Genomic DNA, 14,590 nt, shown 5'->3' on the forward strand with positions numbered 1-14,590 from the left:
AAATTATGAATTATCATTATTTTATGTATTTATTTAACTAAAACAAGTTCATGAATATAATTAGTGTTATTAAATAAAAATCATGGATTTATTTATTTATGCAAGAAACTAAAATTACATTCGAGGTATATTTAATTAATATATTTTATGAATATTTAATCAAGAAAAACATCTATAAAAAGAACATATAGTATCATAGATGGTACAACTAATCATAATTGCTTTTTTATCTCAAAGATGTAAAGAAATGATCAACAATGAATGATGAAATGCATAACACATTGTACCAGGATACACATAGAAAATCCAACTTGCTCCCAAATGCAATTGTAACGATGGATGTCAGGAAAGTTTTAACTTGCAAATGAGTTAAGCAACAATATCAAATATAAGATCAAAAGGTTATCAGAGTATCTATTAGCCAATATTGAAAAAGATAGCGATGTCAAATGATACCAAACCTTAAAATTCTCAGAGCTAAAGAAGGTTTTTTATGAGTGGTTTGTTCAATACCAAGAATGTGTAAATATAACTATAGAATTGATCACAAAGAAGGAAAAGAAGTTTCTAAAAAAGATGTACCTTATAGATAATTAAGCACTTCAAATTAAGACATGACATCAGGACGTGTTGTTATTTTAAAGAAAGCAAATGAATTGATATGGAGCTCGTGAAGAGTAACCTGCAGTCTATATAATTAAACCACATCCATTTTCCATGAAAGATGTTTTTAATATGGTTGAAATTTGATTTTTGATAGGCTATAACTACATAACAAAGAAACTTGAAGGTAAAAACAAGAGAAGAAAAGACTTAAAATTATTATTTGTTGTAACAAGAATGGTTTTAAGAAATTATTTTATGGTTTATTGGAAAGTATTTTAAACCACTATGTTTAAAAAATGTGAACTTGAGTAGTGTGAACTATGAAAATCATGCCAACAAACGAGCTTGAATGATTCAAATTTTATTTCAGGAATATGTTCATCAACTTGATAGAACAATGGATGGTAAAATATTTTCTTATTTGTTGATAATTGTCTTTCTCATCCAAAAACTATTGAAAATATGAAAAGTATTAAATTATTTCTTTTTGTCACCCAACACAACATCAAAGATTCAGCCTTGCGATGCAGGGATCATATGAGCTTTCAAGTTGCGTGTCATTGACTTTATCAAAATCTCTTAAAGGGTTATGAAATATGGATCAAAGTTTTTCAACCAAGCCCGGTGATCAACCCGACCCAAGGCTCGGGTCACAGGTTTTGCTCGGGTCACCGGGTTTTGATCGGGTCACTCGATCACCTAGGTCAACCCTAATTTTTTTTATAAATCAAAACGACATCGTTTTGATTAAAAACAAATAAATAGTCAATGGGTTGCAACCAGATTTTTAACCGGGCCAACCGGGTTTTTGACTTCTCTTATTTTTTCTTAAACTCAGCCTGATTCCAGCTCTAGGTCAGCCGGGTCTCGGGTCGACTCGCCAGGCTGGGTCAGGTTTTAAAACTATGATATGGATCCTAAGTCCAGAGAAGATAAATGTTATAGATATAATAAATCTTGAAATCTTTGCGTAGATAACAGATGTTCAAGCAAGTAAAATTGCAAATTATTTTTGACATTGTAAAATCATATCTATGAATAATATGACTTCAGAGAATTTGAATTAACACTTAAATGATGAAGTTATGCAATAATTTTATGTTCTAATTAAAAAGTTAAAGTATTATGATACAATAAATGTTGAGTACTATTGTATGAGATTTTTTCCAAGAACTACCTAGGAGAAAATAAGGCAACTTTAAAATTGTTGAATGACAAGAAAATTATTGAGAACATCATGAAAAAACAACAAACAAATGAAGTTGAAGACAATAGTTATGTACTAAAACCTATCTCGCACAAAGATCCATTCAAAACAACAATTACATTTCATAATTTTCTCTTGCAATACGAGAACACTAAATTAAAGCTTCTTAAAGCACCGACAAAAAGTTTGAGATGAGGTTTAATGAGACATCAATTTAAAGAGAAAACAAATAACATTGAAATTATATTTTATAAAGACCTCATAATTGAGTCATGTATATATATAATTTTGATGTATAAGGAGATTATTAATTTATACATTAAGTGGTACCTATGTGTTGTAGAGTAGAGATTGACAAAAGTATTCCATTATATTTATAGATGATTGCACAATATATTATTATACTTATTTTCTAATAAGCAAAGTACAAAGTTGAAGTTAACGTAATTAAAAGACAAATGTAATAAGAAATGATAAAGGTGTATAATTTGAGGCACCTTCAATGAATTTTATTCAAAAAATAGTATTATCCATCAAACTAACGCCCCTTATTCATTTTAACAAAATGACATTGATGAATGTAAGAAACAAGTTCTAAAAGATATGATGAATATCATGTTTATATGTTCAGAAACACCTCAAAACTTATGGGGCGAAGGCAATTTTAACTGTAAAATATATATTTAACAAAGTACCTTATAAGAAGTTGGAAAAGGCACCATATAAAATTATGTAAAGGAAGAAGACCTTCTTACAAATACCTCAAAATATGAGAATGTCTTGTAAAAATGGTTATATTTGATCTTAAAAAGGTCAAGATAATACCTAAATTTATGGATTATATATTCATTGGATATATGATGCTGATGGAAACAACTCAAGAAAGATAACAAGCACAAGTAATACAAAATTCTACTAAATAAGGTAACCACACAAAAACTATAATTTAAAATCTTATTACTGAATATTTTTTTTCAATTAGTCTCATAAAACATAAATTAAACAACTATATTTATAGTAGAAATAATTTCCTAAACAAAGTTGAAAAAATAATCAAATATTTCTCAACCACATAGGAAAAAGAATCTTAAATCAATTAGTAAAATATTGCAAATCCTTAACAATAATTTTTGGGCCTTATTTTAAGGTTGTTTAAACTCTAATGGATACAAAATTTTATCTTTATAAGAAACAAGGCCTTTGGAATCTCTTAGCAAACTTTTAAATCAATCCAATGGTTGGATTGAAAGTTATACCCAACAATATAAAATTGCATATTAGGAAAAAAAAATCTTTTGCATCAATATACGTACAATAATAATAATTGAAAGTTTGATGTATGATATAAACTACACACGATCAGATATTATATACTCGATTAGCAGACTGAGAAAATTTACTAATAATCTATATATGGATTATTAAAAAGCAATAAAAGATACTTAAATATTTGAGATACACCTTGAATTATGGATCATACCATACTTGGTAACAAATGGTACTTAAGAGTTATAGCGATGAAAATTAGATATCTAATCTAAAGATTCAAAATCTACTAGTCGATATGATTTCAAACTTGAACGAGCACCTGTGTCTTGGAATTCCTCTAAGAAAATATGCATAGCAAGATCCATGATACAATTAAAGTTTATTATTTTTGACAAAGCTTCAAAGAAAACCAAGTAGTTTTGAAATTTTTTAGAGGATATTCTATATTGACCAAAGCTAGTATAAGCAATTTGTCTCTATTACGATAGTCAGAAAAAAAATTAGAAATGCATAAAGTAGTATGAATAATAGTAAGTCTTAACATATACATCATAGATACAATAATATTAAATACTTGGACTCGAATGAAATTATTTCCATTAACAATGTAAAGTCAAAGGCAAATACGATGGATAAGCTTATTAAATGCATAATGAGAGAGCTTATGTATTGTTGATCAAGGGAAATGTCTTAAGACATTTAAAGATGCAAAAGTAGTAAATGTAAAGTTGATCGAGGGCAGAACATGTGGTCATGTAGTTATAAACCAAAAAATGGCAGGGAAAGGACTCTTGTCGCACATTAAAAAAACTTAGATACTTTCCAATCACACCTAAACTATAAAGGTTATTCATGTCACCAAAGACTATTGAGCATATGACATGGCATCATTCACAGAATATAGTGGATGGCATGATGGTGCATCCTTTCAATGGTGAAGCCTAAAAACATTTTAATAGAATGCATCCTTAGTTTTTAGTGGAATCAAGGAACGTGCATCTTGGGTTATATATGATCCAATAAGCTACAAACATAACACATGGAGTGGCTTGAAACGAATATCATCCAGACAATCTACAAACTTAAGATGATATTCCCTTCATCGTTCTTGGACTCAATGGAGTAACTACATATACATCTACCATTTGAGGCAAAAGATGGAGGCCTAGTCCAATATAGATGGATGTATCCATTTAATATATTAGAAATTACACATGTATCATAATTAAAATTATATTGTCTTTTAAAAAAAATCAAAATATTTATTTAATTCCATGTAAGTACTTATTCAACCTAAAGAGAAAAGTAAAAAATAAGGCGCATGTTAAGGCTTTGATATGCGAGGCTTACATTGTTGAAGAGATCTCAACATTTATCTCATACTATTTCGAGCCTCATTTAAGAACAAGAATCAACCGCGTTCCAAGGCATGACGACTTTTATGACATGCATGGTGTCGACTATCAGAACTGCCTCCTGGAATTAAGAGTGTTTTCAGGTCTAATTATAAAATTATAATTATACGGTTCAGGAGTCACCACTTAGTATTATGGTTACTAAGAAATCTAACGATTCGCAAGAGTCTGGATAAGGCGACTAGTTATGCAAGGGAAAGACGAATCACCCCCGTACACCCTACCTAAGGTAAGCTACATTGCATGTTGATTATTTTTCTAAGTCATGTTTTTATTTGTTGGTCTTGTCTAAGGTTCAAGATAGATCTCCCTTTGTAAGGAAGTTTCTACTTTATTAGATTAACTCCTAGCTATTCTATGGTCCATATTTAATATCACATTTTTTTTCTTAGATATAGTTAACTCCTAACATTCTGAATAATAAACTAATTATTATGGAATTTTTTTGTGTTTTTTCTAAACCCTAATGGATGATCATAAAACGGTTACAATATCAATTTCGCATTTAAAACATGATAAAAATATGATTTTATCTTTTTTTAGGAAATATACATGGAAAACCTTTAGGATTTGGCCATATGCATGAAAACAAAACATCAATTTTTGTTTTTTGAGAATAAAGAATTTTTGGAATAAATAAGATATTTTGATACTGGGTCCGTATCTTACAATGTAAGTCTATAGCTCAATATTAGACAAAATTATTAAAAAAAACGCTCCTTAGACCCATATATATATAATTTTAAAATGGTTTTTGAAAAATGTTAATTATTTTATTATTTTGGTTGGACCCAACCCGAGGCTTAGGTTTGGCCCGATTGGATAGGGTTGCGCCTACTACAAGCGCAACAATCCTTTCTTCTTGTTTTTCTTAATGGGCTAGACTCGATCCAGTCATTTGGGCTAGGTTGAAATGGGTCTAACCCATCCACGTTGCATGGTCACTATCCCACCCTAGTGAACATGCTACTTATTTCCACTACTGCAGAACATGAATTCATATTCTGCATGTAATGGATAAGAGAAGGCTTATAAGGGGTGGAAGAGAGAAAAAAGAAAAAGATTACCTAGCATTGAGGGTATGTCATTGTTGTTATTGGTCCGCCGACATGGAGGAAGAAGAAAAGTCTTATGGTGGCATGGCTATTCGGGGGAGGTGGAGAGGATGAGTAGGTGAAGGAGGTGCACGATGATCAGTCGAGGAGATTGATGTAGTGGTTGAAATTGTGGTGGAGAGAGAAAATGACAAGACAAACAGAGAAAAATACAAGAAGAAAACTGATTTTTTGTTCACTTCGCACCCATTTTTCCTGCTTCTCAATGCCCAAAATCCACTCTTATTTATAGGGGGTGGGAGAGGGACATCTTATATTTATTGAACCAATCTTGGCCCTTGATTTGTTCAAGAAAGATCTCAATCATTGGCTCAAATTCGTCATCACGGGCTGCTAAATTAAACTACTAAAGGTTGATCAAGTTAGACTCTTTAGAGTAGCGATGTGGCGGTTGTAGGGGCAATCAGTCGACATAAATTATATTAGGGTGTAGTACAATGTAATAACCCAATTACTAGGACAACACACCAATTGAAATATAGGAAAAGACATGGTGAAATTTTTTTAAAAAAAAAACGAATTCATGTAAAAGTCCATCAAAATTTCTACCAAAATCTTAGTAAAGTCTTCCCTATACTGGGAAGTCCCAAGTTATTAACAACAACTTGTTACACTTCTATTAACCATTATCCAATCATAACCTAATCATCCTGGGTCTCAATTCCAACAATTTACATCAATACAATCACAATTTCTCAAACATCAATATAATAGAAATGAAGTATTAAATGTTACTAAATAAGTAAACAATCTTACATGTAAAATATAAATACATGAAAATATAATTTAAATTCATACATTCAATTTAAAAGATATAAATACAATTTAAGTCACGATAGTTTCTTAAGATACAACATACATGAACATTCAATCTAAACTAGCTAACAAAAGTATAGAAAGATCTAATAATAATTGTTGACGAGAGTTTGATGGACCTGAAACGAATATAATATTGGATAATAAATATCATGGAAAAACAATATTAATATTGGTAATTAAGTAATTTATTCAAGACTATCATACATTCATACTTCTTACGATTCCCCACTTGGTTCTTTTGGGATTTCTTTCTCATGAATTTACTAATATTTTTCCATTTCACTCTAAATTTCTGACCAACATCATATATTAATATCAAAAGACAATTCCTTCAAGAAAGTGTTGATACCAATTTATTGGTATCATTAACTATCCTTCATCGGATAGCTAATCAATTTTTTTTTCTAAGAACCTTTGGATGGTAATATCGGTACTAATTAATTCCAATGTGTATCATTAGTCTCCCATACCGGGACCGACTAATCAAGTTTGTCATGAATGTCGATATCAATACAACTCATTGATATCATTAACTATTCTTAAACTAAAATAGTTAATCAAGTTTTAACAGTACTTCAAAATATCATTCAAAATGCTAATGTCAAGGATCCCTGACATCAATAGCCACCATACCAAGAAGAGCATTAAGTTTTCGTGGAAATGTCGATATCAATGAAGCTCATTGATATCTTAACTATTCTTAACCTGAATAGTTAATCAAGTTCAATATTCTCCATGTTCCTTGGTGATGTTATCAAACTCTACTAACATCATTAGAATCTCGTACCTGAGACTAACTAATCAAAACCAAAAAAATACCAATATCAATGGAACTCATTGATATCATTAATCATTCCTAACCGGAATAGATAATCAAGCCTATTTCCATTTCTCACCCATTTCATTAAATGTATCCCCTTTTCATAAACATATATATATATATATATATATATATATATATATATATAATCCAAAAATTAAACAAATTTTCATAATTATGTACATTTTAAAAAGATATTAGTGTAGAACATCTACCTGCTATAGAGCTCGGCTCATGCTCCCCTGCTGTTGTTGTGGTCCCTCTTGTATTTATAGGTATTCACATTATTTTCCATTTAAGTTACATTTCTTATAATAACAATAGTAACAACAAATGTTGACCTCCCTTCAACAATTCTTCTTTTACATTTGTGTTACCTATTACATCCTTTAAGATCATTATTCTTTATTTAATCATAACTAATATTATAAATTTAAGTTTCTAACATAGCTTATTTCCTTTGAACATTAAGATATAACACCACACACTACACCATTAAACAGTTTTACCGACGGACTACTTCTATCGATGAAAGAAATGAAATCCATCGGTGAAATAATTACCGACGGCCTCACCGGCAAAACACGTCTGTCAGTATACCAGTCATCGGTAACTCAAATTTCCATCGCTAAGTCTGTCGCAAATAAAAAAACCCCATCGAAAGAACACCGACGGTCTTACAGACGGATACACTAATATCTTTTTGTTTCCACTGCTGCTGGCCTTGGGAGGAAGAAAATGGGGTATTTATAGTCTAATTTTTCTTTAATTACACTTTGGCCCCACCTACTTAAATGTTTTATTTTTGCCCCCATTCCTTTTTCCTTTTACAATTTGATTTATATTTCTTTTTTTATTATCTATATTATTTTTAGTTTACATAAGTTTATTTCTGAGGTTTACATACAATGTTAGACCATAATGGTGTATGGTTTATTCAATTTGGTGGAGAGACTAAGCGGTAAATGCTCTAGAAAAGTAGCCACTTGAGTAACCTTTCTGGTACGAAAAGTAGAAGATGATGAACAGTCGCTAAATGACAAATCGTTTGGCATTCCTTTTTTTTTGTTCATGGAAAACTCTTTTTTGGGAAAAATCATTGGCTATGGAAAGGTGTGTCAAGGATGACCTTTAGAAAAGTGATGACTCTGAACATTGTGGTTCATGTTTCTAATATTAAAAAAAATTGGGTTTTTGCATGCTACTGAGCAAAGGTAGGTTAAGGTTGGTTCTTTAGCCTAACAAGTTTGTCCTCACCAAGAGTTAGATGTTTATAGGTAATGGATATTTATGTGATAGGTTATTTAAGCTCAACGTGATGATCATTGTATAAAAAAAAAGATTAATAACACTACAAGATTTCACAGTTTTACCGATGGACAAATTCCGTCGGTGTGTGATTAGAAGTTCGTCGGTGATTTTTTTACCGACGCACTCACCGACGGATTATGTCCGTCGGCTTTCTCTTCGTCAGTGATTCCCCATTCCGTCGCTATATCGGTCGGAAAAACAAAAAAATCATTTGCCGATGGTTTTACAAACGGAATTTACGCGCAAAAAAAAAAAGATTCCCGCTTGAAATATACCGATGGATTTTTAGTCCGTCGGGATATTGTGATTGACCGACGGAAACTATCCGTCGGTAAATCTATCGGTGAGTGTATGAAATACCGACATAATATGTCCGTCTATAAAATCGTCGATGATTGTGGAAGCTACTGTTAAATGCTGACGGATTAAGTTCGTCGGTAATTCTGTCGGTGAGTGTTTAAAATACCGACCGAATTCATCCGTCGGTAAAAGCCTTGGTAATAGTTTTTTTCTTAATTTGTTTTTAAAAAATTATTTAGGATATATAATATAAAACTATATAAATTAATTGTAATACAAACCAATTATGCAAATAAAATTTATATTAAACATAAAAAAAAAACAAAGTTAAATAATATTCATTACAAACTGAATATGTTTCAAGAAAAATAATAAATGAAGTTTTAAAGGTAAATAATGTTGATTACAAATTAATAAGATGATGGAGCTTGAGGAGGAGGAGGAGATCCTGGCGGAGACTGGTGGTTATACAGCCAAAAAGGATTAGGCGCACATGTTCCGCTATTTGACAATTTCATAATCATTTTGTAAAGCTGGTCATAAGCCGCTTTTTGTTGTTCATGAGCCGCTTCATACTCCACTTTTTGTTGTGCTTGAGACACTTTGAATTGCTCAGACTCCGCTCTTTGTTCCGCTCTTTGTTGTGCATGAGACGCTTTGAGTTGTGCGTACTCCGCTTGTAAGTTATCGTATTTCTCGGTGAGTTGCTGCAAAGCCACGAACTCCTTAGATTGGGAGCTCGATATTGATTGGGAACTCCCAACGGTTGAAACACTACGGGTCGACCGCAAGTTGTCGGCCATAGTGTTGGAGAGCCCGTAAACCCGATTTTTATCGGGTCCACCTGACGAGCCAACCTCCATCCACAAATCCAGATCGAATTTTGGATGGGTCAAAGTATCTTCCACGTATCTCTCCCTCAACCGATTATTATAGGTCTCCTGAAAATAAAACTAAAAAGTAATCATCATATTCAATACAATAAACATAATAACTTACATAATAACTTACAAAATAAAATGGTTGAACAAACATACCACAAAATGCTGAGCACGGTTATCAGCGAACTGTTGCGCCCCCTTTTGGCGGTCTTGACTCCGCACGTGCGTCTCCACAAACAGCTCCATCGGGCTCGGCTCACGTACAAGAGACGCAGCCTATAATGAAAAAAGATATATTAACAACTGAATTTAACGATATATTTCATTTAAATTAATATTACCATTCGTTTCGCATGTGCAGCAAACGGAACAGAGCCGCCAGTGTGAGTTGTCACCCCGCCATGAATTGGCCGATTCCGGTTGCCAGCACTGGACTGTGAGCGTCGTGTGAACCGCTCAGACGTCACGTGCTCAAGATAGTGCAGCCATATATCTTCCGGGATATATATCAGTTTGAAATCCCTCCAAACCGCAACATCGTTCCAGCCTTGGAAACCTCTATCCCTCGCGGGTTTTTTGTTGCCTTTTTCTGTGCTTCATATCAAAAATCACGCAACCTGCTTCACGCAACCAAAAATTACATTTCGAAACATAAATTTTTGTCTAAAAAAAATCCTGTATTGTTTTCGATCTTACCTAGTTGCCGCGTGATTTTCCCACACCCTCCTCACAACAGTGTTATGCTCAATGTCCCAGCAGAATTTGTGCTTTGTATAAATAAACAAGTTTAAATAAAAATAATAATTTATTTACAATTATATTAATAAGCTGAAAATTATAAATTACTACCAACCTCAAACCTGTTAAACCATGCATTGATTTGAGGCATCTATTCAGGATGCTTGGATATCTGACTCCATTGAAACAATGGAATCTCCATCGACGATTTAAACGCCGATGATATTACTCGGGCGGCTTCAATGTTTGTGAACCTGAAAATAAATGAAATAAATTCAATAGTGATTACTTCATAAATTATGTTGTCCTTCCACTGTGCCTCGTACTTGTGGGTAAATTGATTCCGCTGCGAAGGCACGCTGCCTCTTCGCTGTGAAGTACCGCTGGAAGAGGCAGCATCGGTTGACGGCGCAGGTGGTGTAGGTGCCTCTTCTTGAGAGGCACCTAAGGAAATATCATCCTCGCTGCTAGACGAACTAGCTGCGACCGCACCTGAGCGACCAGCTCTGGTTTTCGTTCTACGCATCTACACAATTTGATACAAATAATTATATAATTAAATTCAAATGTAAAAAAAAAAATTCGACAGCACCTCCCCTATACCGAATACTACCCAAATCCACAAACCTGCACATATTAACAATAGCCACAACCAATTTACCCAATCTATACTAATTATTCCAACATATTCAATTACTAATCCAAAGGTAAATTCAACATTAAGAATTACAATTCAAGTAATTATTCAATAATTATGCCAATACAACAAAACAATAAATAAATAAATAAATAACTCTAGAATAACAATCAAAATAAATGGAAAAAATTAAACACGAAGCATGCAATAATAGAGTAAAACTAATAATTATTCCAACATATTCAATTACTAATTCTACGGTAAATTCAACATTAAGAATTACAATTCAAGTAATTATTCAATAATTATGCCAATACAACAAAACAATAAATTAAAACAAAAACTCTAGAATAACAATCAAAATAAATGGAAAAAATTAAACACAAATCATGCAATAATAAAGTAAAATTAATAATTATTCCAACATATTCAATTACTAATTCTATGGTAAATTCAACATTAACAATAAAAATTCAACAAATTAACTAATAAAATTATGCCAATACAACAATAAAAAATATTCAATAAATTCAAAAAAAAAAAAAACTATATACTTTAGCAATGAATTATGCAAAAAAAAACTATAGACTTTATCTACATTACAAAAAATACACCAAAACAAAAAAAAATAACCAAAAAAATAGCAAAAAAAACTATTAAAGTAAAATGAAATAGAGGAAACACTAACCTTTTAAACTGATGAAGATGATGAAGAAAACTTGCTAGAGATTGGAGGTGAAAGCTTTGAAGAATGGAGAAGATTCACCGAATGAGAGAAACGAAGGAGAAGAAAAAATGAACTGAACGGGCGGTCACTTAAACTTATATGGCAGTTTTACCGACGGATATAAAATTAATTATTATTTTAATTTATTCCGTCGGTGATGTGTTAAAAATCCGTCGGTAAATTTTGAATTTCGCACCAAAATTTTTAATGACCCTCCATATTTTTCTTGGTCCGTCGGTAATTCCGTCGGCAAGATTACGCGGTCGGAGGCGCATTTAATGCACAACCCTTTGAAATTCGCGGGGTCCGTTGGTAATTTTGTCGGTAAAAATGACCCGCCGACAACTTACCGACGGATTTAAATGCGTCGGTGTAGCCGTCGGTGATCGGGTGGCATTTCAAGTAATTATTTTCGAACTCTCTATGAAATGCCGACGGACTTAAATTCGTCGGTGTAGCCGTCGGTGATCGGGTGGCATTTCAAGTAATTATTTTCGAACTCTCTGTAAAATGCCGACGGACTTAAGGCCATCGGTGTGGCCGTCGGTGATTGGGTGGCATTTCAAGTAATTATTTTCAAACTCTCTGTGAAATACCGACGGACTTAAGGCCGTCGGTGTGGCCGTCGGTGATTGGGTGACATTTCAAGTAATTATTTCATGTCACAAAATATATCATCCATGATCAATAATTATTTCAAGTAATTATCTCATAATTGTGGCATTTTAACTAATTATTTCAAGTAATAAATATTTTGTGTTTCAAAATATATATATCATTCTTAATCTAAATTACATGAAAAAAAAGGTTTTACATAGGGCTTCATTTTGGTAGTGAGTCAGAATTTTCTTCTTCATCATCATCAATTGAATTGTCATCACCTTCATCGCTATCTTCAATATGAATATCATCTTCTTCATCGATATTTGGTTGTCTGCTAGAGCTCAAAACAAAATTTAACTCCTTTGCGTCAACATCAACAAGACTATCATTGAAAACACGAAAATTTGAATTTTCTTCCAATTCAATAGAAGGAGCAACTCGATATGGTTCAACCACCTCACTAACTTGAAAGACTTCATCTCGCACACTTGTGCCTTCGTTCTCATCCTGAACAACCTCGACACGACCCCGAGGTTTTGTTTTTAAAACGGACAACCAATCCACTCTTGATCGATCCTTTCTAAATGAAGGGATGTATGTGTAATAAACTTGTTGACATTGCTTTGTGAAAACAAAGACATCGTTTATGTTGCGGAGTCTAGCTTTTGAGTTGATTTCGACCAGACCATAGTGTGGATCAACTCTGATTCCTTTGTTAGTCGTGTCATATCAATAGCTTGGTTATGATATTGCAGTTCGACGACCTCTTCTAATCTACCATAGTAGTCAACTTCTAACTCACTACTAGTGGATCCCTTAACACAAACACCGCTGTTATATGTCTTTCTTCCTTGCCCGTATTCTTCAGTATGGAAAACATATCCATTGACAAAATACCCGTTGTAGCACTTACATTTTCTTTCAGGCCTCAGGCTTAGTGAAGACAATGACTTAGGTGCACTCCTTCCCATTTGATAAACCTTGTATGTAATGTACATCAATAAACATTAATGACATGCATACATACAGTAATTTTGCAAGTTAGAATGAGTTTGTGATAGTGCTTACATGTGTTCTGAACCACGTGGCAAACTGCTCATCTTGTAATTGAAAGATCTGGGATTCGGTCAGCTGTGAGTTATTGGAGAGCAAATATTGACGATGTTGCCTGCAAGTGATAATGAGTGTATGATATTACAATATATAATTAACAGTATATTACTAACAAAGTTTAATTAGTATAAACTTACTGAATAAAAGGTCTCAGCTCATTACAGTTAAATAGAACATAGTTGTGTGCTTGTTTGAACTCTATTTCCGACAAATATCTTCCTCTTACGGCATTTTTAGGTGTGGGTCGTCCAGTATTGGAGAATATTGACAAGTTCCCACTAGAAGGCACTTCACCGCCATCATCATGTCGTGGAACGCGATTGATTCTCGTTCTCAGATGAGGTTCGAAATAGTATAAGATAAATGTTGAGATCTCCTCAACAATATAGGCCTCACATATCGAAGCCTCAACATGCGCCTTGTTCTTAACCTTTTTCTTGAGATTAAACAAGTACCTGTATTGAATTAATGAAGTATTTTCAATTAAGAAAAACATAGAAAATACTTTATATATGAATTACATTGCAACTGTAATATCTAACCGTTCGAATGGGTACATCCATCTATATTGGACTGGTCCTCCAGCTTTTGCCTCGAACGATAGATGTATAGGGAGATGCTCCATTGAGTCAAAAAATGATGGAGGGAATATCATCTCAAGTTTGCATAGTGTCTCGACAATATTCGTTTGAAGCCTCTCAATGTGATCAACATTCAACTTGCTGGAGCATATATCTCTGAAGAAATGACTTATCTCCGTGAGTGCATCTCATATTCCCTTTGGCAACAAATCACGAAAAGCTAATGGGATGAGTGTTTACATAAACACGTGGCAGTCATGACTCTTCATTCCATACAATCTGCAGTCCTCTATATTAACCAGCCTTGATATGTTCGATGCATGTCCATCCAGAAAACACAGACTCTTAAGTCATTTATAGACTAGCAGTTATGCGTTTTTCTATAACACGAAGCTTGCTCTTGGTTTTGCGACCCGTGACTCATCATAAACCAACTCCATATTTTTAC

The sequence above is a fragment of the Populus nigra genome, chromosome 4 (genome assembly GCF_951802175.1).
Source record: "Populus nigra chromosome 4, ddPopNigr1.1, whole genome shotgun sequence".
Classification (NCBI taxonomy): domain Eukaryota; kingdom Viridiplantae; phylum Streptophyta; class Magnoliopsida; order Malpighiales; family Salicaceae; genus Populus; species Populus nigra.